General features: G+C 45.9%; 1 long non-coding RNA gene across 1 annotated transcript; it reads right to left on the bottom strand.

The window, feature by feature from the left end:
• Positions 1–842: 842 nt before the first annotated feature.
• Positions 843–25,404, bottom strand: LOC137344793 (uncharacterized). The gene is made up of 3 exons (XR_010968461.1): positions 25,242–25,404; positions 18,613–18,823; positions 843–1,658 (listed from the first exon to the last, which is right to left on the bottom strand). It is a non-coding gene; the product is annotated as an uncharacterized lncRNA (long non-coding RNA).
• Positions 25,405–25,990: the final 586 nt, after the last annotated feature.

Below are 25,990 nucleotides of genomic sequence, written 5' to 3'. Positions count from 1 at the left end.
AGATTTACTGAAGGCAGCCTCAGCTGGCACTGAGCTTCACCTCTTGGACCCGTACTTTGAAATTTGTGTTTGATCATTCTAGTGATTTATTTCAACTGTGTCGGGTGGTCCTTGGGCTGGCTCCATAGCAATTGCCTGAAGGAACAGAGCAACTTAGAACCAGGAGTAGGCCATTCAGCCCCTCGAGCCTGTTCCGTCATTCAATCAGGTCATGGCTGATCTGTACCTCAACTCTATTTACCCGCCTTAGCTCCATATCCTTTGATACCCTTATCTAACAGAAATCTCTCGATCTCAGTTTTGAAAATTTCAATTTCTCAACATCCACAGCCTTTTAGAGGAGGGAATTCCCGATTTCCACCTCCCTTTGCGTGATAAAATGCTTCCTGATTTCACTCAAATGGCCTAGCTCTAATTTTAAGATTGTGCCCCATTGTTCTGGATTTCCCCGCCAGAGGAAATAGTTTCTCTGTATCTACCCCACCAAAATCTTTTATCATTTCAAATACCTCAATTAAATCACCCTCAGCCTTCGAAACTCAAGGGAATACAAGCCAAGTTTATTTCCTCATAATTTAACTCTTTTAGCCTCAGTATCATTCTGGTGAATCTGCGCCCCCTCCAAGATCAATATGTGAGGAGCCGTGCAATTCCCTTCTTCGTCCCAGGGGTCGAGCTCGCCTGGCCGGGGCTTCGGCCAAAGGTTTAGTTTGGGGCCCCCTACTTTGGGGCCCCCAGTCAGGGGTCCCGAACTGATCTAGTTCGGGACCCCTGACTGGCCTGACAGGCCCTAACACCACCCCCTGCTCCCGACCCTTCCCCTCCCAACCCCCACCCATGCTCTCGATCTGTTGGAAACTGCCATAACACATCCCATCTGTGGCAGGAGGATTTGAGTGACAATCTGTCCTGGGTCCAGGAATTCAAACCAGTGCAAACCTTGCAGACTAGTCCCTGGGTAGTTGATTTATGTAGGTTTGATTTCTCATGCCACTCACAAGGTCAGTCACAAGGTAACAGTCTTGCCTCCAAGTCAGAAGGCATGTGTTCAAGCCCCACTCCTCATATTTGAGCACATAATCCAGGCTAACACTTCAGTGCAGTACTGAGGGAATGCTGTACAGTCAGAGGTGCCGAGAAGTTAAACCAAGGCTGCATCTGTCCTCTATGATGGATGTAAAAGCACCATTTCAAAAAAGAGTAGGGTTCTCCCCGGTGTCCTGGCCAACATTTATCCCTCAACCTACATCATTAAAACAGGTCATTATCTCATTGCTGTTGTGGGATCTTGCTGTGTACAAATTGGCTGCCATGTTCCCCGACATTACAACAATGACTACACTTCGAAAGTCGTTCATTGGCCCTGAAATGCTTTGGGACATCCTGAGGTCATTGAAAGGCGCTGTATAAATGCAAGTTCTTTCTCTTATCTATAAATCACATTTTTACCACCCCTGAATCAGCTAATTTCCGATTTGCAAGCAAGAAGGTAGGTTGAGCCTCCATTGTAGTGACATCATGCCTGAGAGCTGTCAGAATGCTCTCATCCTCAGTTCTATTTTTAGCGTTCGGTATCACAACCTGCAAACAGGCTGGGCTTTTCCACGATTTGAAGACATCATACACACAATCAGAGAGGCTGGAGGACAGCTCAGGACCTGGAGAAAACAGCAAATAACGAAATAAGGGAATTTCGCGACATTAGCCCTGCAATTATAAAGGTAGAAAGAAAACATAAATCACATGGTCATGTGAACCAATTCCAGTTGAATTATTCGGATCAGTGAATTATAGGATAAAGCAGAGATACTTTGCACATTCATGAGTCTTATTCCCATGTGAATTCCCTCCCTAAGCCTCTCTACCACTCTCTCCTTCTTTAAGCTGCTCCTTAAAACCTACCTCATTGACTACCTGTCCTAATATCTCCTGATGTGGCTCGGTGTCAAATTTTGTCTGATTACGCTCCTGCGAAACGGTTTGGGATGTTTTTACTATTTTATAGGCGCTGTATAAACACGAGTTCTTGTTGCTGTCCAGAGTTAACCGATCTCAACCAGGGCCCACATGGGCGCTGCAATCAGGCTCAGCTCCCCAGGGCTGCAGCAGGCAAGTTCTCACTTACCACCTTGACCAAATTGAAAAGATCAAGGTGTGTGGGCATCAGGTAAAAGGGGTAAGGATCATGCCACTTGAGCCAATCCCCGACATGGGCCAGTGATGTCAGCGGAGGAGAGGAAGCACAAGAAGGAAAAAAAGATGAAACGCAGCAATCAAAATAGAATCATATTTAGGACATCTTTTGGAGACAGAACCTGTGTAATTAACATCGAAAGTCCACGTGGCAAAAAATGCCTGATTAAAAGGAATTGAGATTAAGTGTATACAGGAAAGATGCTTCTAATTGGTGGGTGACTGTATAAAACACTCAGTAAATATACACTCAGCTCAGCCTGGGAGCCTTTTATTTTTGCCAACTGGCAGAAAAACTGGAAGTCCCTGAGGATTGCAGAATACAAATTAAAAAGGCCGCAGGAAAGAAAACCTGCAACTTAATCACAATAGTGAACTGCAAAGTGCGGATTTGTCGAGTTTTAACGCACCAACCTCTGCTGTGGCTCTGAAACCTCACCTCCTGCGCACAGGAGAATGGATATATTACCAGCTGTGCTCAATGCAATCCATTTCATTTTTAGCCGAAGAGCAGAATATTCGTAGATTTATTAAATGTCCCATCAGAGTTTACTGAAAGAAAGAACTTGTATTTATATAGCACCTTTCATGACATCCCAAGGTGCTTTGTGTGCTTTACAGCCAATTAAGTACTTTTGAAGTGTAGTCACTGTTGTAATGTAGGGAAACACTGCAGCCAATTTGTATTCAGCAAGGTCCCACAAACAGCAATACAATAATAAGCAGATAATCTGCTTTGGTGATGTTGGTCAAGGGATCAATATTGTCCAGGACACCAGGGAGAGCTCCCTTGTTCTTCCTCAAAATGGTGCTAAGGGGTCTTTTACATCCACCTGAGAGGGCAAACTGTTTAACATCTCATCCGAATGGCAGCACCGCCAACTGTGCAGCACTCCCTCAGTACTGTACTGAAGTATCAGCCTAGATTTGGGGTCAAGTCTCTGGACTGGGACTTGAACCCACTGACTCAGAGGCAAGAGTGCTACCACTGAGCCACGGCTGACACCATGATGGAGCGCTCTATCAAATACAGTATGAGGTGTGAAAGAGCTGGCACCAGCTCCAGCACTGGCCTGGTAGTTAAAGGCGATGCCTATTGTAGTACTAAGCCATACAGAGCAGAAGGGCCTGGGTTTGATACCTGCCTTTCTGCTGAGTCAGTTTAAAGGGCTGGAGTAACAGTTGGGCCACTACGACTGGTCTCAGTACCTCTGAGCTAGGAAGGGGCAGAATCAGCCAGTGTCCCTCTTTCTGATTGCTGACTCCCGCTGGGAAGTACCCATATGTGGCTGTGATTTGAAAATACTTGGCAGGCTTAGTTGGATGCCTTCTATGGTGGAATAGCCCACGGGCATTTGTAGGTTGACACTTGAAGAATGTCCTCTTGGGCAATGTACTGGAGGGTACCCAACTCCTGTGGTTCTACACCCCAGCAGTCAGGGGGCTTCCAGACGGGAAGCGATAAAAGAGGCTGTAAGTGGGGGGGGGTCCTGTGTGTGTTATCCATCCAGTCTATATAGCATGTACACAAGGTCTGTGTGCAACATGTGCACCATTTATACAGCTGCTGCATCCATCTGAGATGCTAGACAACATACAGGGGTGCCCTAGAAAGACAAGGGCAACAGGTGCATGGGAACACCATCACCTCCGAGTTCCCCAATAAATCACACACCATCCCGATTGAATCCCTGGTCCCAGTAATACCCAGATATCTCAAGTTGTTTATTCTAACTGTTCTGATTCAGGGTTTGTCCTTTACAAACCTCCAGGCCCACAAAATTCAAACAGGACAAACCAGTGAATGTGAAATGGAGGCCCGAGTAGGACTAAGCTTCCTGGGCTTTGATTGAGAGCCGAGGGGCCGCAGGTTCAAGACCCTTGCGTGCACCACTCCTTCTATTTTGTCCCAACGATGTGCCTTTGATGGCTCAGCAAGTTTACTGCCTGAGTCATGCAAACCTGGAGGGTCCTTATTCGATCCCCAGTCTTTGCTGAATTAGCTGATGTCAGTCGTGGTAACAGTAGCAGATGGCCACAATTAGCCTCAGCATCCCCCAGGGGGACTATCAGCTAGAAGTCACGTTTGTTATCATGATCCAGCAACTCCTGGTGGTAACTCGTGTGCAAGGACACGACTTGGCTCAAACAGCGATGCTTCCTTCAGTCGAATGGCCTGCTGACCTTAACTATGTACTGGCAGCGACCGTTACTGCAGCAGTTTGAAGTTTCCCTTTTCCACATCAGCCCTCATGGCGAGTTCCCAGAGTAAGATTGTCAAACTTGTGCCAAATCCAGCCACCTGGCTCCACTTTTTTTGATTTGCCAAACATTTATTCATGAAGACGGTGCCCCTTTAATTCCTTTCCCTCTATCACCAGCATACGTTTGCCTCGCTCTCAAATATCGTCGCCCGTCCTTTAGTGTACAGACAGCTCACCCAGTAATAGCAGACATGTGCTGGAGCTAACACAAGAACCAATCAGTCCCAGTGAACTGTTAGCTTCTACCCACTGTGTACAGTAACATATGCAACATGTTAAGTCAAAAGGAATCGGTAGCTAACATTAACTGCACTAATAACAGCTTAGCAAGGTTTGGTAAAGGGTTTGGAAAGTTTAGAATCAGAGTTTTCTTTTCAATAAATAGGAACATTTCCTTCCTAAGGACTTTTTAATCATAATCAGACCTCGCTGCCTTCCTTCTACCAACTCCCAAAGTTGTCACTCTTCCATTCAGGACCTTGCCATGCTTATCCTTCAGCTGCACTACATTCAGGTTCAGCAGAATATCCTAGAATCAGTTAAGAAGGAAAGAACTTGCATTTATATAGCGCCTTTCACGACCTCAGGATGTCCCAAAGCGCTTTACAGACAATGAGGTACTTTTGAAGTGTAGTCACTGTTGTAATGTAGGAAACGCGGCAGCCAATTTGCACACAGCAAGCTCTCACAAACAGTAATGAGATAAATGACCAGATTATCTAAGGGATAAATATTGGCTAGGGCACCAGGGAGAACTCCCCTGCTCTTCTTCAAATAGTGCTGTGGGATCTTTTACATCCACCTGACAGGGAAGAGAGGACCTCAGTTTAACATCTCATCCAAAAAACGCCACTTCCAACAATGCAGCACTCCCTCAGTACTGCACAGGAGTGTCAGCCTGGATTATGAGCTCAAGTCTCTGGAGAGAGACTTGAACCCGCAACCTTTGGACTCAGAGACAAGAGTGCTACTACTGAGCCATGGCTGACAACTGTTGAATTCCACAACGGAGGGACTGTAGGATCTATTTTTTAGATGTCCTCGGGTTATGGGGTAATACTGGGAAGAGAGCCCTTATCTCTGGTTGGCCCAAGAGTCAACCATGTTGTGTGGGTCATGTAGGCCAGGCTGGGCAAGAGCAGCAGGTTTCCTCCCCTGAATGACATTGGTGAACCAGTTGGGTTTCATGATCATTTTCCTGGTGTCAGCCCACAGCTTACCAGATTTATTGATTGTAATTTCTGCCCTAAGATAGGGTTTGAACTCACAGTCTCTGGGTTACTAATCCAGTAGCATCATCACTAGATTAGTACTCCTACAGAGCAGCAGCTAAGATGGGCAGAATGGTCTTCCTCACCCATATTTATTTTGTGATCTTGTGGTATTCTGCCTTGTGCAGTTTCCTTGCCGTAACACACTCAGTTCCTGCAAGCTGCATCACTCCATCGTGAAAACTGATCCCTAACACCCTCCTCACACAGCACTATTCTAAAGCAGGCAACTTTTGAAAGAATTTTGGAATCAATAACACACGATCAGAGCATGGTGAGTCCAAAATCATCAGCAACTCATTCCATTCCTTGCTCCCTCTTTAAAAACTTCCCTTTTCCCCTAACCCATGTTTCCTGCTTGTTATATCTGGCTATAATAAAGCCTTAGAACTGCTGATTTTTGAAAAGAATATCTTCTTTTTTTAGCATCATAAATATTTTATCAAGCAGCCTTTCCTTATCGAACGTATTGACTTGTTTGCTTTCATTGTGGCAGAAGCATCGCAGCTATTTCCAGTGGGGTTAATAATTCAGAAACTTAGAGGAGCCCTAGAGGAGTGGGGCACTGATGTATTATGTTTGAAACAAGGAGGGCACCACCGATTTCAAAATCATGAAGGGTTTTGATAGAGTAAATAAGGAGAAACCGTTTCCACTGGCAGGAGGGTTGGTAACCAGAGGACACAGATTTAAGATAATTGGGAAAAGAGCCACAGGGGAGATGAGGAGAATTTTTTTTACGCAGCGAGTTTTTATGATCTGGAATGTACTGCCTGAAAGGGCGGTGGAAGCAGATTCAATAGTAACTTTCAAAAGGGGATTGGATAAATACTTGAAAAGGAAAAATTTGCAGGGCTATGGGGAAAGAGCAGGGGAGTGGGACTAATTGGATAGGCCTTTCAAAGAGCTGGCATAGGCCCAATGGGCCGAATGGCCTCCTTCTGTGCTGCAAGATTCTATGACTCTGTGAAACAATCGACTCACAACAAATAAAAAATGCGTGCGGGTTTAGAATGTTATTCTATTCCGACAGTCCAGTGGTGCCCACCGGTTGAGAAAAGCTTGAAGCGAATGGGTGGGCACAGCATGATCCCGCTCCAGGGTCACCCGGGAACATACGAGCCCTCGGAAGAGGTGTAAGCATTCAGAGGAACATGGGATCGTTAAGAACAGGAGTAGGCCATTCAGCCCCTTGGGCATGCTCCACCATTCAATTAGATCATGGCTGATCTGCACCTCAACTCCATTTACCTGCCTTTGAGCCATATCTTCCAAAGCTTCAATTGTCCCCCAGCATCCACAGCCTTTTGGGGGAGAGAGTTCCAGATTTCCACTACCCTTTGTGTTAAAAAGTGCTTCCTGATTTCACTCCTGAAAAGCCTGGTTCTAATTTTAAGATTATGTCCCCTTGTTCTTGATTCCCCCACCAGAGGAAATAGTCTCTCTGTATCCACCCACTTGCCCGTGTTATGTGGTCTCGTCCTCTCTCAAGATTCTATGCCGTGCACTAAAGGGTATCAGTGGGTTTGCTCCAAGTAGAATTCGGAGATGAATGAAGAACTGGCTGAAAGAAAGGAAGCCCCAAACACTGGTTAGGGGATTGGTGTTGGGCTGGGGAGCTGTACTGAGTGGAGTGCCCTAGGGATTGGAGCTGGACCCTAAGATGCTTCTAACCTAAAATTAGTGACCTAGATCCAGAAATACAATGCAATGCAAGTTGGTGAAAATTCACAGTTGATCTTAAATTAGGGGTGGTAGCTAAATCTGTTGAAACAGTAAAGGACCGAGACAAAATTTGCAAGTGGACAAAACTATGACGGATGAAATTCAATACAGTGGAAGAAAAAATGAGGGATATACCTCATGAATGGTGTCGAACTGGTTAGAAGAAAGACTGAAGAAGATTTGGGAGTGAGAGTGGATAACAACGTCAACAGAACTCCGAGCTAGATGGCCAGATCACTCAAGTACAAGGCTGAAGCGTCACTGTGGTCTGGTAAGGCCTCACCTTGAACACTGCTTTCTGATTGGTCACTGGAACCTTGGGCGCAGTGCACAGAAAGGTCACAAGGCATTCGTGAGGCAGTTGGATGGAGTGAGATGGGGGAACTATTGGTATTCAGGTATATAGTTCCTCAGGGCAGTGTCCTAGGCCCAACCATCTTCAGCTGCTTCATCAATGACCTTCCCTCCATCATAAGGTCAGAAATGAGGATGTTCACTGATGATTGCACAGTGTTCAGTTCCATTCGCAACCCCTCAGATAACAAAGCAGTCCATGCCCGCAGGCAGCAAGGCCTGGACAACACCCAGGATTGGGCTGATAAGTGGCAAGTAACATTCGCGCCAGACAAGTGCCAGGCAATGACCATCTCCAACAAGAAAGAGTCTAACCACCTCCCCTTAACATTCAACGGCATTACCATCACTGAATCCCCCACCATCAACATCCTGGGGGTCACCATTGACCAGTAACTTAACTGGACCAGCCACATAAATACTATGGCTACAAGAGCAGGTCAGAGGCTGGATATTCTGCAGCAAGTGACTCACCTCCTGACTCCCCAAAGCCTTTCCAACATCTACAAGGCACAAGTCAGGTGTGTGATGTAATACTCTTCACTTGCCTGGATGAGTTCAGCTCCAACAACACTCAAGAGGCTCGACACCATCCAGGAGAAAGCAGATGATCATTGCCTGGCGCTTGATTGGCACCCCATCCTCTACCCTAAACATTCACTCCCTTCATCATTGGCGCACTGTGGCTGCAGTGTGTACCATCCACAGGATGCACTGCAGCAATTTGCCAAGGCTTCTTCGACAGCACCTCCCAAACCCGCAACCTCTGCCACCTAGAAGGACAAGGGCAGCAGGCACATGGGAACAACACCACCTGCACGTTCCCCTCCAAGTCACATACCATCCCACTTGGAAATATATCGCTGTTCCTTCATCGTCGCTGGGTCAAAATCCTGGAACTCCCTTCCTAACAGCACTGTGGGAGAACCTTCACCACACGGACTGCAGTGGTTCAAGAAGGCGGCTCACCACCACCTTCTCAAGGGCAATTAGGGATGGGCAATAAATGCCGGCCTTGCCAGTGACACCCACATCTTATGAACGAATTTTAAAAAAATTAGAGGAAGGATGAATTAAATGAGACAAATGGCCTCCCTCACTTGTACTTATGAGTCAAGAGGCAAAGCCTTCAAAATGGAGGTCATTATTGCACTTTACTGAAAGTCATTATAACAAGTTCTAAATCATTTAAAACATTTTTATGAAAATATAAATAAATTATAATAATTTATTTTTATCCAGCAGTAAAGTCCCTCTTTTAATACATATCCCATCACATAATGTAATCTTTTTAAATTAATTTTTTAGAATCTGCCTATTGGAACATCTGTGATGTTCATTCATCAAACTATTGCTCTTTTTGGAAATAACATTTCCAGAGATTGGTTTACTGATATATATAAAAAAAGAGATTTGATTATTATAGAATCATAGAGTCTTACAGCACAGAAGGAGGCCATTCGGCCCATCGTGCCTGTGCTGGCTCTTTGAAAGAGCTATCCAATTAGTCCCACTCTCCACTCTTGCCCCATAGCCCTGCAAATTTTTCATTTTCAAGCGTAACATTTTTTAAGGCAGCGAGTTGTTATGATCTGGAACGCACTGCCTGAAAGGGCGGTGGAAGCAGATTCGATAGTAACTTTCAAAAGGGAATTGGATAAATACTTGAAAAGGAAAAAATTGCAGGGCTATGGGGAAAGAGCAAGGGAGTGGGACTAATTGGACAGCTCTTTCAAAGAGCTGGCACAGGCACGATGGGCTGAATGGCCTCCTTCTGTACTGTATGATTCTATGATATCCAATTTTGAAAGTTACTATTGAATCTGCTTCCACCACCCTTTCAGGCAACGCATTCCAGATCATAACAACTCGCTGCGTAAAAAAACTTCTCTTCATCTCCCCCCTGGCTTTTTTTGCTAATTATCTTAAATCTGTGTCCTCTGGTTGCCAACCAAGTGGAAACAGTTTCACCTTATTTACTCTATCAAAACCCCATATAATTTTGAACGCCGGAGTCCGATGGTGTGTGAAATGAAATAAAGCCCAAAGCAAACCTGCTCGGCCCTCTGCTCAGTCCTCACTATTCTGTACCTCAGCTGCTGATGAAAAATCTAAATGATCGCAGATAGCAATAGGAAATGAATGCACACAAATAGATTGCACAAAACTAGAACCCAATGGGAAAAGGATTCTCAAAGACTGGGCTTTGGATGGGTCTCAACAGAGTGAGAGCAAGATTCCCCCTCTTCACAGGACCTGGTGTAATAAAACTCATGGTGCACATACATCTCCTTAATTGATGATCAGTAATTAATAGTCACCAGACAAAGATGATACTCCATGTAAATAGGTGCACTTTGAGATTACTGCTTCCATGACAACCATTTTATATTCCCCCTTTCTTTTGTCCGTTTCTCCCCTCTTTATAGTTCCTCCTCAGTACTGTCCGGGTGGGAGGGGGAGATGGGTGATCTGCTCTTCTCAGAATTCTGTCAATGCTGCTCCGTAACCAGCCCTTGGTTTGATTGCAGCCCGAGATGATTGACCATCTGGCTGTCCATTGTGAGGGAGTACCCAGCCGCTGCCCACTACCTCGCTCAGGTGCCAGCGAGATCTGGACCTGACCAGCTGGAGGAATCACAGGTTCAAACCAGGGTTACAAACAGATATTGTCCCCAAATATTTATCAAATACTAACAAGGTTTTGGACTTCAGGTATCCACAGCAGGTATTTCTATGCCAAGTTTAATCAAGGTTATTAGATTTCACTTATATAAGGGATAAGTGCATGGATGAGGCATACAGGTGTGCTGTCATATTTTCAACATGCAGACACTACCTGTAGGCTATGCAGGGCGGGGTGGCATTCTAAGCTAAGAATAAAATTATGATATTACATCCAAAATGACAAAGCCTCTTACATTCCCGAAGCATTGCCCAAATATAAGCCGGTAAAAGGATGACAAACGACCCATCAAGGTTAGGCTACATGTCTTATATATGACGTGTTGAAGGATTAGAGTTGAATGAGAGGTGATCTTATTGAAACATATAAGATCCTGAGGGGACTAGAAAGGGTAGATGCTGAGAGGATGTTTCCCCTTGTAGGAGAGACTAGAACTAGTGGCCACAGTTTAAAAATAAGGGGTCTCCCATTTAAGACGGAGATGAGGAGAAATTTTTTCTCTGAGGATTGTGAGTCTGTGGAACTCCCTTCCCCAGAGAGTGGTGGAGGCAGGGTCATTGAATATTTTTAAAGCTGTGTTAGATAGATTCCTGATTAACAAGGGAGTCAAAGGTTATAGTAGGTAGACGGGAAAGTAGGGTTGAGGTCACAATCAGATCAGCCATGATCTTATCAATGGCAGAGCAGGCTCGAGGGACCGAATGGCCTACTCCTGCTCTTAATTCGTATGTTCGTATGTTCGTAAACGTTTCAGTCCAGTCTAATGTTGGGAGGAGCAAAAACCTTTGGTGTTTGTATTGTTTTTGTTTCAGTGCTGATTTAAAAGGAACACTTGACACAACTGTACCCCCCAATGTTAATATTGAGGTACAATTTGAAGAGACCGTCTTTGATTGCTTGGGCTGGGGTTGTTATCTCTATCTCTGTAACCTCCTCCAGCCCTACAGCCCTCCGAGATCTCTGCACTCCTACAATTCTGGCCTCTTGCACATCCTTGATTTCCTTCACTCCACCATTAGTGGCCGACCTTTCAGCTGCCTAGGCCCTAAGCTCTGGAATTCCCTCCCTAAACCTCTCTGCCTCTCCACCTCTCTCTTTTAAGTCGCTCCTTAAAGCCTACCTCTTTGACCAGGCTTTTGGTCACCTGTCCTAATATCTCTCTATAGAGTCATAGAATCATAGAAAGGTTACAGAACGGAAGGAGGCTATTTGGCCCTTCGAGTCTGTGGTGGCTCTACGCAAGAGCAATCTAGCTAGTCCCACACCCCTGTCCTTTCCCCATAGCCCTGCAAATTTTTTACTTTCAAGTTCCCTTTTGAAGGCTATGATTGAATCTACCTCCACCACCTCCTCGGGCAGTGCATTCCAGATACTAACCACTCTAGGTGGCTCAGTGTCAAATTTTGTCTGATAACACTCCTGTGAAGCACCTTGGGACATTTAACTAAAGACGCTATATATAGCTCGGGGGCGGTAAATTTCGAGAGTTGAGGCCCATACATGAGGGCCCACCTCATTTCCAAGCACTTGGGCATAAAATTCAAATTGAGTTTGGGCACAAAATTCAAATTGGGCCCCTTGGTTTGAATTTCATGATCCAATGGAGGACAAAGACAAATGCACAAGGGAGCCACTGCAAATTGTACCCCAATATTAACGGGGGAAGAGGGCAGTCGATCTCCCTTTCCCCCCTAACTCAGCATCTATGCAGGAGACAATTTGAACATTAATGTTAAGCTGGATTGAAGTGTTAAGAGGTGTTCCAACTTAAATCTATCACCATTGTGGGAAAAATCAATTAAGTGGAGAAGGGAAAACACAGAGAGAAACAATAGGACTCAATGAAAGCTCTTACAGGAGTAGGTTGCTGAAGGCAACGATTAAGGGTAATAACCCTTCTTTTTGTAGATTTTAGTCAATTGAATTTAAAGTCGTCTGCCTATCTTACTTGTTGGCTCTGAATTGAATACCATTGGCAGAATAATCTGGCAATTACCTTCAATAAAGACCTTTTACCTTCTAAATTGTGTCTAAACAGCACACTCGTTATGAGGACAACAGAGATGGGAGAAAGAGCCACTGGAATGATACTATATTAATCAGAATTGTACTCTGCCTCTATCTACCTATCTGTAATATATTTTAAAAATACTTCCTGTCACCTTTTTCCTTTATAAATTCCTATGTCCACATTTATAATGGAAGTTGCCTATGTAAACTTGTCACGCTGTAATTACACCCTCCCACCAAAGGGGGTGTTGCAGCACGAACTCTGGTCCTACCACCGGGGAGGAGATCGACAAAAGGCTCCACCAGCTGAAGAAGTAGTTAAAGTAAGTGAAGAAAATTCCACTGTTTAAAAAGGGGCTTGTTTGCCGGTGGAATTTACAATTGTGACTTGAATGGAATTTATGAATTAAACATGGTGACTGAGCAAATTTACCTCCTGTAAATATGGGTGAAGAGTGTTTATTTGATGGTTGAGCTGTAATGTGTACAATTTTATGAATGAAATACAATGTGTGGCTACAAAAACGAGCTTTGCAAACACTGAAAAATGAAATGTTTGTTGCTCTGGCGAAATGGACTCTTGCAATGTAAGAAATGTCATGCGTACAAATAACTGAATTTGCTCTATTTCTAATTAACCGGGTTAATCCTTTTCCCCTTAAAGCCAAATAAAATGTAAGGCCCAGGAGGGCAATCGGTGGCGGGGCACATCAGAAGAAAGGATTAAGGGCCCTCAAAAGGCAAATGGCGCAGTTTATTGGAGGACTGGAGGAGGTCGGGGACCCTGGTCACTCACTTGCAACATACTCTGTGCCCTCCTTTCATAATTTTAAACACTTCTATCATATCACCCAATAATCTGCATTGTTTTAGTGAAAGAAGACTCAGTTTTTCAAGTCTTTTTTCGTATTTGGTATTTCCTCAAACCAGGCAACATCTTTGTGAATCCGCGGTTGTAAACTCTCTAAAGCCTCAATATCCTTCCTATAGTGTGGAGCCCAATACTGCACATGGCACTCTAACTGAGATCTTATTGAGGTTTTATATGGGCTCATCACTACCCTCTTGGCATTTATATATGTGACAATATGGCGTCCATGATTTTTAACTGTAAAGTATACCAATGGGACGGTAAATGTGTTGGTGGGACATTATAAGATTTTTTTGCATGTCATAGGTACATACTGTGGATTTAATGTGGGGGTTTCTTCAGTTTCTCAGAGTGATAACTGCTTCAGCACTGCTGCAAGCCGTAAACTATCGCAGTTCACAATGGAAAACGTGCTCCCAGGACTTCCTCAGAATCAAAGGAATGTTTTATTTGTGTCAGTGACCTTGTAGTCACATTTCTGTAGCAGAAGAAATGATGCACACTTTCAAGTTTTAGAACACGAGTTCTTTTCTTAAACGCACCTGATTCTCTTGTAATTGCATCACTTCTAGCACGGACTTTAATGCAAAAATTGAAGCAAATACAACCCTCGTATTTCAAGTAAAACGTTTCAACATTTGGTAAAGTTGAGAAAAATCAGGCAGCTTCTCAATGTCACTATTGTAGTAATCCAGTAATCCTCGCTATGGTATAGAACCACTTGAAAAGGTTCTATAAATTCCGGTTTTCATTCTCCAAGTTTTCCCTGGTATTGTCGGTATGTGGAGACACTTTGATGTGCCGTAATTGGTTCATGTAACATCTTCCGTTGAGAGCTGCAATTAAAAAATCTTGGACCGATCGTGAATATCTACCTGTCAGCAGCTGGAATGGTGTCTGGGCCCCTAATGAAATATTTAATTACAGTGAACTGCTTAGACCGATTCCAGATCTTGAACAGGTTTTGCTCTTGACCTAGCCAATTAAGCCCTAAAATTGCAGCTCCACAAATCAGTATGTTTATTTATTCATCTGCTGGGCTCATAGCAATATTTGTGCTGCAGACCTGCTCCTTTTGCTCTGTGCCCATACCCAGTGATACTGCTCTACAGATTAACAATGACCAGAACTTCTCAGTTTGCCTCAGTCCTGCTCCCTCTGATGTTGGATGTGTTAGGACCCATGGTCTCATGGTATGGAACATTTCTATCTGAAGCAGTTATGCTTTCCGTCACTTCTTCGTCTGCCTATAGTTCAGTCAAAGAAAAAAACAATAGGGGTGGAATTTCCCCAAGGCCCCTCCACTCCTTCGCTGACATATCATCGGTGAGAACTCCATTAAAAAACAACTTGCATACATATAGCGCCTTAAAACGTAGTAAAAAAAAGTCCGAAGATGCTTCACAGGAGCGTTATCGGACAAAAATTGAAACCGAGCCAAAGAAGGAGACATTAGGACAGATGACCAAACACTTGGTCAAAGAGTAGAGTCGTAAAGGAGGAGAGAGAGGTAGAGAGGCGGAAAGGTTTAGGGAGGGAAGCCGAGAACTTAGGACCTAGATGGCTGAAGGTACGTCTACCAATAGTGGAGCAAAGGAAATGGGAGATGGATAAGAGGCCAGAATTGGAGGAATGCAAATTCTCGGAGGTTTGTAGGGCTGAAGGAGGTCAGATATAGGGAGGGGCGAGGCCATGGAGGGATTTGAACACAGGATGAGAATTTTAAAAATTGAGGCGTTGGTGGACCTAAAAGACAATGCCTCCTCCATAGCTATATACTCATCGCCGGGGGGTGATAACATAAAGCTGGTGATGTCATTTATGGAACACGAGGGCTAAAAACAAATGATTTTTATAAAATATACCTTGAAACTGGCATTTTATTTTAGACTTCTTCAAACATAGACCACATGCTAACAGTCTATTTTCTTTGTCTTGCTCACAAGCAAGAAAATCTGGTTTGAAAGTATTGTAATGTGGTGGTGCCATTCCTGAGTGGTTGTGTCATCACATTATTTGGGCACATTAAGGTTCGGATGGGCTGGGCAGAAACTGTGCACTTGGCATTGTTTTGGAAGCATGTTGGGCCATTCCGGTCTGAGTGATTAACTGCATTAATATGTCAAACTGCCGGTGGCATTCGTCGCGCGTTAGATTCAAATGCAAGTCATCTAATGGAGGCCATCATCAAAAGGGTGAGTTACCCGAGGGCGTGAGTTACAGAGCAACGTTGGGCGAACATGGTTAATTAACTGTCGAAGACGTCAGCCGGGGCTCGGTGGTAGCACTCTTGCCTCTGAGGCAGAAGGTCGTGGGTTCAAGTCCCACACTAGCAGCTGGAGCACAAAATATAGGCTGACATTCCAATGCACTACTGAGGGAGTGCTCCACTGTCAGAGGTGCTGTCTTTCAGTATGAGACATTAAATCAAGGCCCCACCTGTCCTCTCAGGTGGATGTAAAAGATCCCATGGTACTATTTCAAAGAAGAGCAGGGAAGTTCTCCCCAATGCCCTGGCCAATATTTATCCCTCAACCAAAATCAATTATCTGATCATTATCACATTGCTGTTTGTGGGACCTTGCTATGTGCAAATTGGCCGCTGTGTTTCCTACATTACAATAGTGACTACACTTCAAAAAGTAATTCATTGGCTGTAAAGTGCTTTGGGATGTCCTGAGGACATGAAAGGTGTTACATAAATGCAAGTCTTTTTCTGGACCAGGGAGACATAGAATGAGAAAAAAAATCCCAAACAATAAGTGGGGGGGGGGGGGGTGGACTGGTTACCATGGAAGCGGTTATATCAACTGCACTAATGGAGAGTCGGCTTGCTGTGGTGACTCATTAACAACGTGACGCATGGGTCGAGATGGTCTTCCCTTTTCCCGTTGGTCTGGCCCTTCTCGATCCAGGAGCATTCTCTCTCCCATTAGGTGGGATCTTGTTCAGGGCATCTCCCACTTCTCATTCTCTCTTCCTTCTTCTTCCATCCTTCCCATTTATTGACTGCTTTCCTATTGTATAGGACGTAAACTTAATAAAAATACCTGTTACTTACAATGGTATGCTGCCTTGGAGTGTGTACCTTTCCTGTACAGTGTCACCCCCAGTGTGTATATGCAATTCTCTTCCTCTTTTTCTCACTCCCATCTCTAATATACATGTTCAATAATATACCTGTGGCTCGGCAGTCATTCCCACGACAAAGGAGATGTTTCCATTTTGCTGTCCAAGAATAGCATGCCGTGCTTTTAGCTGCTTCTCTCTGCTCTAACAGTTGTCACAGAGCTTTTCTGTTTGTTTGTTGGAGTGAAATGGTAAACAGCAAGCCCGTCCTTTATACAGTCTATGCCTATTACTGAACCCCAAGGTTCAAAGGCCGACTTATACCTGCCAGTCACTCACGCTGCCTCAGCGGCCCCTATGGCTCATTTAGGGAAGGCACGACCCAATGTGGTGCCGATCATTACAAACAATTTGCTCCTGTCCTGAGTTTGTTCGACCCAGTAGTTGGCTTCTACAATTGGCCACAGTGCCCTTGAGCAAGGGAAAGGAAAAATAAATTGGGTGCAGAAGAGATTTACTAGAATGATTCCAGGGAAGAGGGACTTTAGTTACGTGGATAGACTGGAGAAGACTGGATTGTTCTCCTTGGAACAGAGAAGGTTGAGAGGAGATTTGATAGAGGTATTCAAAATCAGGAAGGGTCTAGACAGAATAGATGAGAAACTGTTCCCATTGGTGGAAGGGTCAAGAACCAGAGGACAGAGATTTAAGGTGATTGGCAAAAGAACCAAAGGCGACATGAGGAAAAGCTTTTTCACGCAGCGAGTGGTTAGGACCTGGAATGCACTGCCCGAGGGGGGAACGGAGGCAGATTCAATCACGGCTTTCAAAAGGGAACTGGGTAAGTACTTGAAAGGAAAAAATTTGCAGGGCTACGGGGATAGAGCGGGGGAGTGGGAATAGCTGGATTGCTCTTGCATAGAGCCTGCATGGACTTGATGGGCCAAATGGCCTCCTTCCATACTGTAACCTTTCTATGATTCTATAATTCTATGAAATCAGGCAGGATGCCCGCTCCTGCTTGTTTCGCCGGAACGCTGTGTTTTTGACCAGGACAGGCTCTTCTGTGAACCCTCTGCAGTCAGTTTCCCACCGCCACTCACTGCCCAGACCCATACCCGAAGGATGGTTACTTGGGCGATGCCTGCGGAACTGTAACACAGCACGAAGGGGCAAAAAAAAGGAAGAGATTCGGTGAGAGGGGAGGGGAAGGCAAATGATTGCTTGGAACTGCTTGTTAAAGTGGGGCTGCTGTCTGTCCGTCTTGTGTGGAGTTCCGTATGAGTCCTCGGAATTGGGTGCGGTTGCTGTGGTGAACTGCTTAATTAAATCATTAAAAATACAAAGGGAAGAATCTTGAATATGAATGGGAACTGAGAACAAAGACAGAAAAGAATTAGAAATATTTACCGTACTAATGTGAACATTACTGTTGAACATTTTGCTTGGTATTATACTTTAACCATTTAGGAGTGGAGTTCCCTAATGATAAGGTGAAAGCCTAGTGAAGAGTCTGGAAGCGATGGCCCCAGGATTAATTTCCCTACTGGTACCAATGTACAACTGGAAAAATCACACTCCTGCAATATCGTTTAATCAATAAACTGTGCTACTCCAGAGTCCTGAGCACATGATCCAGGCTGACACTTCAGTGCAGTACTGAGGGAGTGCTGCACTGTCGGAGGTGCCGTCTTTCAGACAAGGCAACACACGAGGCTCCCTCTGTCCCATCAGGTGGATGTGAAAGATCCGATAGCACTATTTAAAGAAGAGCAGGGGAGTTCTCCCCAGTGTCCTGGCCGACATTTATCTCTCAATTTGCATAATTAAAAACAGATTATCTGGTCATTTATCTCATTGCTGTTTGTGGGACCTTGCTGTGCGCAATTTGGCTGCCGCGTTTCCTACATTACAACAGTGACTACACTTCAAAAGTTCTTTGACGGCTGTAAAGCCATTTGGGACGTCCTGAGGTCATTCTTCCTTCTTTCTTCGTTCTTTATACTAAGCACCACTTGTAACATCGATGACTCAAAAGTATTGAGACATCCTGAAGATATAAAAGATGCTATAAAAAAGGCAAGTTCTTTCTTTCTTTCTTTCTTAATTCATCAAAGCCAATTACTCTCACCAGTACCAGTGACAGACCTGTAACCATCAGAACCTCACCCTTGGACATGTTGAGGTACTTCATACATTGGCAGTACACCCACTCGGTGGGATAGTGTTGACTGCAGTCTAGTATCTCTGATGGGATTGGACAACTGTGGCCTCTGCTCCTCCTCCGCCTCCATACAGTAGGTGGCAGGATTACCCATAAGCACTTAGCAAAATGGCTGAGCACCACTGGGCAGATATCAATCAGAAAACAGAAACACATCTGTAAAAGAAAGGAAAAATGTAATCACATAACAGATGTATCTAACCTGAGGAACAACACAACTATTTATCTAGCTCAAGAACCCAGCTGGCTCTGAGCATCATGAGTTTTTAATTGGGGAAGATCATGTACAAATGAATGAAGCATTAAGCTACAGGAATGTGTATGAAGTTACTCGCACGACGTGAAGTTAACTAGAACTTACTGAACTTCAATGCGATGAGCCCATGTGATATAAGTTGCTATTCAATATTTAACTCATAAGGAGGCATTTCAGTACAAGTGCTACAAACCTATGAACTTGGCGTTATGATGATCGACTGAAATTACTCAGCGGTAACTTTCAATTTACACATTTAGTACGGAGGAGGTGCGGGGTCTTGGTTTCAACACTGAATGTAGGGAGAGGAGGGAGCCTGCGGGTCAACACAGTCGAGAAGCAGTGAGTGTGATGGCATCGATAAAACAGAGACAAGGAAGGGAGGGTAGAGGCGAGAGAGGGCTCGCCTATTGGACTAGTTGTTTCTTTGGGTGTCAGCTGTGGCTCAGTGGGTAGCACTCTCACCTCTGAGTCAGAAGGTTGTGGGTTTAAGCCACAGACTTGAGCAATTGAGGCTGACAATTCAGTGCAGTACTGAGGGAGTGCTGCATTGTCAGAAGTGCCGTCTTTCGGAAGAGACGTTAAACTGAGGCCCCACTGCCCTCTCGGGTCTGGTGTCCTGGCCAACTAACATGCTCAAAAAACCCAGATTATCTGGCCATTTGCTTTGTTGCTGTTTGTGGGACCTTGCTGTGTGCAAATTGACTGCTGCTTTTCCTACATTACAACAGTGACCACGGTTCAAAAAAGTACTTCATTAGCTCGAAGTGCTTTGGGACATCCTGAGGACATGAAAGATACTATATAAATGCAAGTTCTTTCTTTCTGTGTCCTGCCCTGGTGTTAGAAGAACCTCCAGAATGTGGGAGCAGATTGAGGACTCGGACAGACCTAGATTTTTGTGTGCAGAAATAAAGAGATAATTCACAACAGTGTTTAGCTAAATGGTGAATAAAAGCAACAAACTGGCAATATGAAACTGAAACAGATAATTCTGGGAACACACAGCAGGTCAGGCAGCATCAACATCTTTCCACTCTCCCATCTTCAGCCTGTCCGGCCTCTCTCTATTTTACCCAAACTGCTGTGGAGACTATAGCCCAAAATGTGTCTTTATTTTCCATTTTCACTTTTGTGTGACCAGGCCTCCTCTCAAACCGCAGACAGCTGGTGTGATTGATAAGGATGGGTTTTCTTGCCTATGATACGACAAACTGCACGCGATTCTAGGAACTGGGCGGTTTTCTCTATAATTTTGCATCCTTTAGTAGAGATCCACATTTAATTGCGCCTTTTATTATTATAAAATTCATGCAGGCTGTCAAATCAGCTCCTCCAGTGACCATAATGTAACTAAGACCAACCTTTACCGCGATGGCTGGTTGTAGCCGCAGAATGTGTTAGACTGAGGTTCAACGTAACCTGTTGTGCCTCATTTTTGAGTTGACTTTTGACTTCTCTTTATTTAAAGGGATGCAATCATCAAATTTGGGAGCTATACATAAAGCAGGCTCTTGGAACGTTCAGTGCTGTTATCTGTTAGCTCGAGCCTCCAGCCTCCTTCCGTCTCCGTTGCGCTATTTTTTCCATCTCTCCTTTTGTTTTTTTTTAATTCATTCTCAGTGGCACTGGCAAGGCTGTATTTATTGCCTGTCCCGACTTGCCCTGAAAAGGTGGTGGTGCCTACTTCTGGAACTGCTGCCGTCTGTTATTTCTAGCGGTTTGATACAACTGAATGGCTGCTAGGCCAGGACGACGAGCTCTCAGGCTCCTTCCACCTCCACAACAAAGGAAAACAATCAATGCTTCTGGCTGTTTCCTGATTGGATGCCGGTACACGTGGGCGGGAGGGTTCACGTCGCAAGCTCCGCCCATGTGACCCTTAAAATGACAATCGGGATCCTAGTTACACCATTAGGACCCTGATTTGAATGGGAAAGAGGCCGACCGCTTGTTTCAGGCTGGCGTTTCGACCGTCCAGCGGTAGGTCCTCTGTGCAAGTTACCTCAGGCCGGTCGTCGGGGTTAATGTGGTGGTGAGGCTACTGACCCTATCTTTAGTCCCTTACCCAGGCTTTTCTCAAGTGAAAATCAGCCCCACTGAGTCTTAGTGTTAGTGGCCACTCAGTACATCACTCAGAATGCCCAGTCACTCCAGATGCGCTTTAAGGAGGGGTTTCTCCTCTGGAGGGGGGCGGGACTTCTGCCCACCCCTCATTATCTCCCCCAGCCCGACCCGTTTTCCTGGGTGAGAGCATCATTAGGAATTCCCGCCAAGAGGGAGCTCGACAGTGCAAGGGCAGAGGGTCCGGGCAGTGCTGTAGCTCCAGAAGATTCGGGAGGGCAGAAGTTCCCCAAAGAATGGAGGAGGTGTCCTGCTGAAGGCCTCGTCTGAGACTGGGGCCTTCAGCAGGTAAGTGTTGGGAGTGGGATGGAGGGCGAGGAGGTCGCTACTAGGACCTGTCCCTCGCTGGGAGTACTGCTTCTCTGGACCTACCACCACCCTCCCCGTGGCAGCCCTGGGAAGCTGCTGCAATACAAAGAAAGAACTTGCATATCTACAGCACCTTTCACAATCTCGGGACATCTCAAAATGCTTTACAGCCAACGAAGTATTGCTACTGTTATAATGTAGGAAACGCGGCAGTCAATTTATGCACAGCAAGGTCCCACAGACAGCAATGAGATAAATGACCAGATAATCTGTTTTAGTGATGTTGGTTGAGGGATAAATATTGACCAGAACTCCCCTGCTTGTCTTCAAAAGACGGCACCTCTGACAGTGCAGCACTTCCTCACTACTACACGGGAGAGTCAGCTTGGATTTTGTGTTCAAGGCACTAGAGTGGGGCTCAAACCTACAACCTTTACTGACTCAGAGGCAAGTGTGATACTACTGAGCCACAGTTCGACACTGCAAACACAGATAACCCGAGGGAAATTCGCCAGGGACTGGGCCCTGCCCGCTCCCACCCCCAACGCCATTTGCCTGTGGAGAAGGAGTGGCAGGGAGAGGGGGAAGGAAGTCCCGGTCAGGGAGGTGAGGTGCTGGTCAGTCTCACTGCCCCATTTCACCCCTTTTTTTCTGTTGCAATCCTCGCCGAATTTGGTGGAGGAAAATTTCCCCCAAGTCTCTGGTATAAATTGGGAATATCTCAACTGTACAAATACCACAGACCAACAACTCCATCAGTAACTCCTGTGTTATGTGCAGTGTTTATTCTGGTACTCAAAGATACCAGGTTTGATCACTGGTCTGCAGCGAGTTAGCTCATCTGACCAGGGGACTTGGTCAAGGAGCTATAATTGGCCTCAGCTCTCCTGGATCAGTGAGACCAAAGGTCTGTCAGGTTTCCTGCTCCCGATGGAATGACCCTGGCTTGGAAATGTACACGTGTTAATGTCAGGTCAGGATAGAATCTGGTTCAGCTGTGATGCCAATCATGGTTAAATAGCCTTCCACCACCCATGGGTGAGATACTGGAGGAAGACTGGTGCATGTGCAATTCTATCTCATCACGAATGACTTCTGTCATAAGGAGACCAGAGAAATTTGGAAGGAAAAGTAAAACAAACCAAAAATTTACTTAAGCAAGTTACCATATGATTAGCTCTAAGCTATCAGAATATCTCCTAGAATGGTTACAGCACAGAAGGAGATCATTCGGCCCATCGAGCCCATGTCGGCTCTCTGCAAGAGCAATCCAGCTAGTCCCACTCCCCCACCCTTTCCCCGTAGCCCTGCAATTTTTTCCTTCAAGTACTTATCCAGTTCCCTTTCAAAAATCACGATTGAATCTGCCTCCACCATCCCATCGGGCAGTGCATTCCAGATCATAACCACTCGCTGCGTGAAAAAGTTTCTCCTCATGTCACCTTTGGTTCTTTTGCCAATCACCTTAAATCTCTGTCCTCTGTTTCTTGACCCTTCCACCAATGGGAACAGTTTCTCTCTATCTACTCTGTCTAGACCCCTCATGATTTTGAATATCTCTATCAAATCTCCTCTCAACCTTCTCTGTTCCAAGGAGAACAACCCCAGCTTCTCCAGTTTATACATGTAACTGAAGTCCCTCATCCCTGGAATCATTCTCGTAAATCTTTTCTGCACCCTCTCTAAGCCCTTCACACCCTTCGATTTGGACACAATATTCCAGTTGTGGCCGAACCAGTGTTTTATAAAGGCTCACTATGACTTCCATACTTTTGTACTCTATGCCTCTATTTATAAAGCCCAGGATCCCATATGCTTTTTTAACCGATTTCTCAACCTGCCCTGCCACCTTCAACGATTTGTGCACATATACCCCCAGATCTCTCTGTTCCTGTACCTCTTTAGAGTTGTGCCCTCTAGTTTATATTGCCTCTCCTCGTTCTTCCTACCAAAATGTATCACTTTGCACTTTTCTGCATTAAATGTCATCTGCCACGTGTCTGCCCATTCCACCAGCCTCTCTATATCCTCTTGAAGTCTATCACTATCCTCCTCACTGTTCACTACACTTCCAAGTTTTTTGTCATCTGCAAATTTTGAAATTGTGCCCTGTACACCCAAGTCCAAGTCATTAATATATATCAAGAAAAGCAGTGGTCCCAGCACCGAACCCTGGGGAACACCACTGTACACCTCCCTCCAGTCCGAAAAACAACCGTTCACCACTACTCTGTTTCCTGTCCCTTAGCCAATTGTGTATCCATGCTGCCACTGCCCCTTTTATTCCATGGGCTTTAACTTTGCTGACAAGCCTATTATGTGGCACTTTGTACATCACACTTTCACCCAATTTCCTACTTGACTATTGCACCATTTCCTTTTCTTATTCTGCTTTTTCCTTCAATTTATGCATGGTGCCCCTTTCTGTCCTCTATAGTCCTCCCTGCTTCTGGCCTCTTTTGCTCCCTCCCTTCTTGTTCTTGGCTAGCCTGGGCCTTGATTTTAGCCCATCCCCCTATCATACTCTGTTCAAGACTGGTCTCTTATTCTAGCTCCAAGTGTTTTTCCTATAAGAGGGTATTATGGGCTCCCATAGCCCATACAATGAGGAGCAGGGGGCACCCATATCCATTGGACAAGAATCCCTGCTGAATGTCAGCCCAGAGCTCCAGTCTCCACTCGCCGGGACTGCCTGGAGCTCCAGTCTCCACTCACCGGGACTGTCTGGAGCTCCAGTCTCTACTCGCCGGGACTGTCTGGAGCTCCAGTCTCCACTCACCGGGACTGTCTGGAGCTCCAGTCTCCACTCACCGGGACTGTCTGGAGCTTCGGTCTCCACTCCCTGGGACTGTCTGGAGCTCTGGTCTCCACTCACTGGGACTGCCTGGAGCTCTGGTCTCCACTCACCGGGACTGCCTGGAGCTCTGGTCTCCACTCACCGGGACTGTCTGGAGCTCCGGTCTCCACTCCCCGGGACTGCCTGGAGCTTCGGTCTCCACTCACCGGGACTGTCTGGAGCTCCGGTCTCCACTCACCGGGACTGCCTGGAGCTTCGGTCTCCACTCACCGGGACTGCCTGGAGCTTCGGTCTCCACTCACCGGGACTGTCTGGAGCTCCGGTCTCCACTCACCGGGACTGCCTGGAGCTCCGGTCTCCACTCACCGGGACTGCCTGGAGCTTCGGTCTCCACTCACCGGGACTGCCTGGAGCTCCGGTCTCCACTCACCGGGACTGCCTGGAGCTTCGGTCTCCACTCACCGGGACTGCCTGGAGCTTCGGTCTCCACTCACCGGGACTGCCTCGAGCTCCGGTCTCCACTCACCGGGACTGCCTGGAGCTTCGGTCTCCACTCACCGGGACTGTCTGGAGCTCCGGTCTCCACTCACCGGGACTGCCTGGAGCTCTGGTCTCCACTCACCGGGACTGCCTGGAGCTCCGGTCTCCACTCACCGGGACTGTCTGGAGCTTCGGTCTCCACTCACCGGGACTGTCTGGAGCTTCGGTCTCCACTCACCGGGACTGTCTGGAGCTTCGGTCTCCACTCACCGGGACTGCCTGGAGCTTCGGTCTCCACTCACCAGGACTGCCTGGAGCTTCGGTCTCCACTCCCCGGGACTGCCTGGAGCTCCGGTCTCCACTCACCAGGACTGCCTGGAGCTCTAGTCTCTACTTACCAGCATTGTCTGGAGTGGGGTTTGGACCCTGCACCTCCTGACTCCAAGACAGGAATGTTACCACTGGACAAAGGCTCTCTCCGTCTTGTGGATTTTGGTTGAGGATTTATCCGCCAATGAGGCAATGGCCTTTTCCAAACCTCCCAACCCGCAAGATTCAAACAGGACAAACCAGCAAATAAGAAATATAAACGCAATGGGCTGAGTTACCTGGGCTTCCAGGGCTGTATTGCCAGGGTTCAGGGGTCATAGCCAGCCTGAGGGCCACAGTAAGGGAGGACTGAAAACAAAACCCAACGGTTGTCGGCACGGCAGTAAACTGAAAGATGCAGGCGGAAGGAAAAGGTCATTGAGCTTTGAACAGCAGCGTAGTTCTCCCCAAAAGAGCTGACTTGGGCTAAAAGAAGGGCAGTCACTCTGTTTCATACTCTGGGCGAGGCCACCAGCAACTTCCACTGACCCTTCAGATTCTGGGAAGTGCCGAATATCGTTCTAACTCTAAACAAATTTATAAATAAAACAGCAAGTGTCTTATCTTCTCTGTCACGCATGCTAACAATGTTGAGTAAGGTCTTAAGGGTGATCATTTGCACACACAAAGTACATCGGATCATTGGAACAGGAGGAGGCCGTTCAGCTCCTCGAACTGTTCCTTCATTCTATTAGGTCATGAATGATCTGTAGCTCAACTCCAATATCCCCCCTTTGTTCCTCATTCCTTGATATCCTGAGCCAACAAAAATCTATCGACCTCAGTCTTGAAAATTTCAATTGACCCCGAGCACATCCATCCCACAGCTGCAAGGCACCTCATGTGATGGCTAACCTTTCAGATTGAGAGCCTCCAGACAAACAAATGAAGATTTTGTTACAGCCCCAAATCCATCAGCACCTTACGTGTATCAGTCATGGCTCAGTGGCGGTACTCTTGTCTCTGTATCATGAAGGTTGGGGGTTCA

The sequence above is a fragment of the Heptranchias perlo genome, chromosome 28 (genome assembly GCF_035084215.1).
Source record: "Heptranchias perlo isolate sHepPer1 chromosome 28, sHepPer1.hap1, whole genome shotgun sequence".
Lineage (NCBI taxonomy): Eukaryota > Metazoa > Chordata > Chondrichthyes > Hexanchiformes > Hexanchidae > Heptranchias > Heptranchias perlo.
The sequence above is the reverse complement of the archived record's forward strand: the minus strand, read 5'-3'. Positions and strand labels throughout refer to the sequence as shown.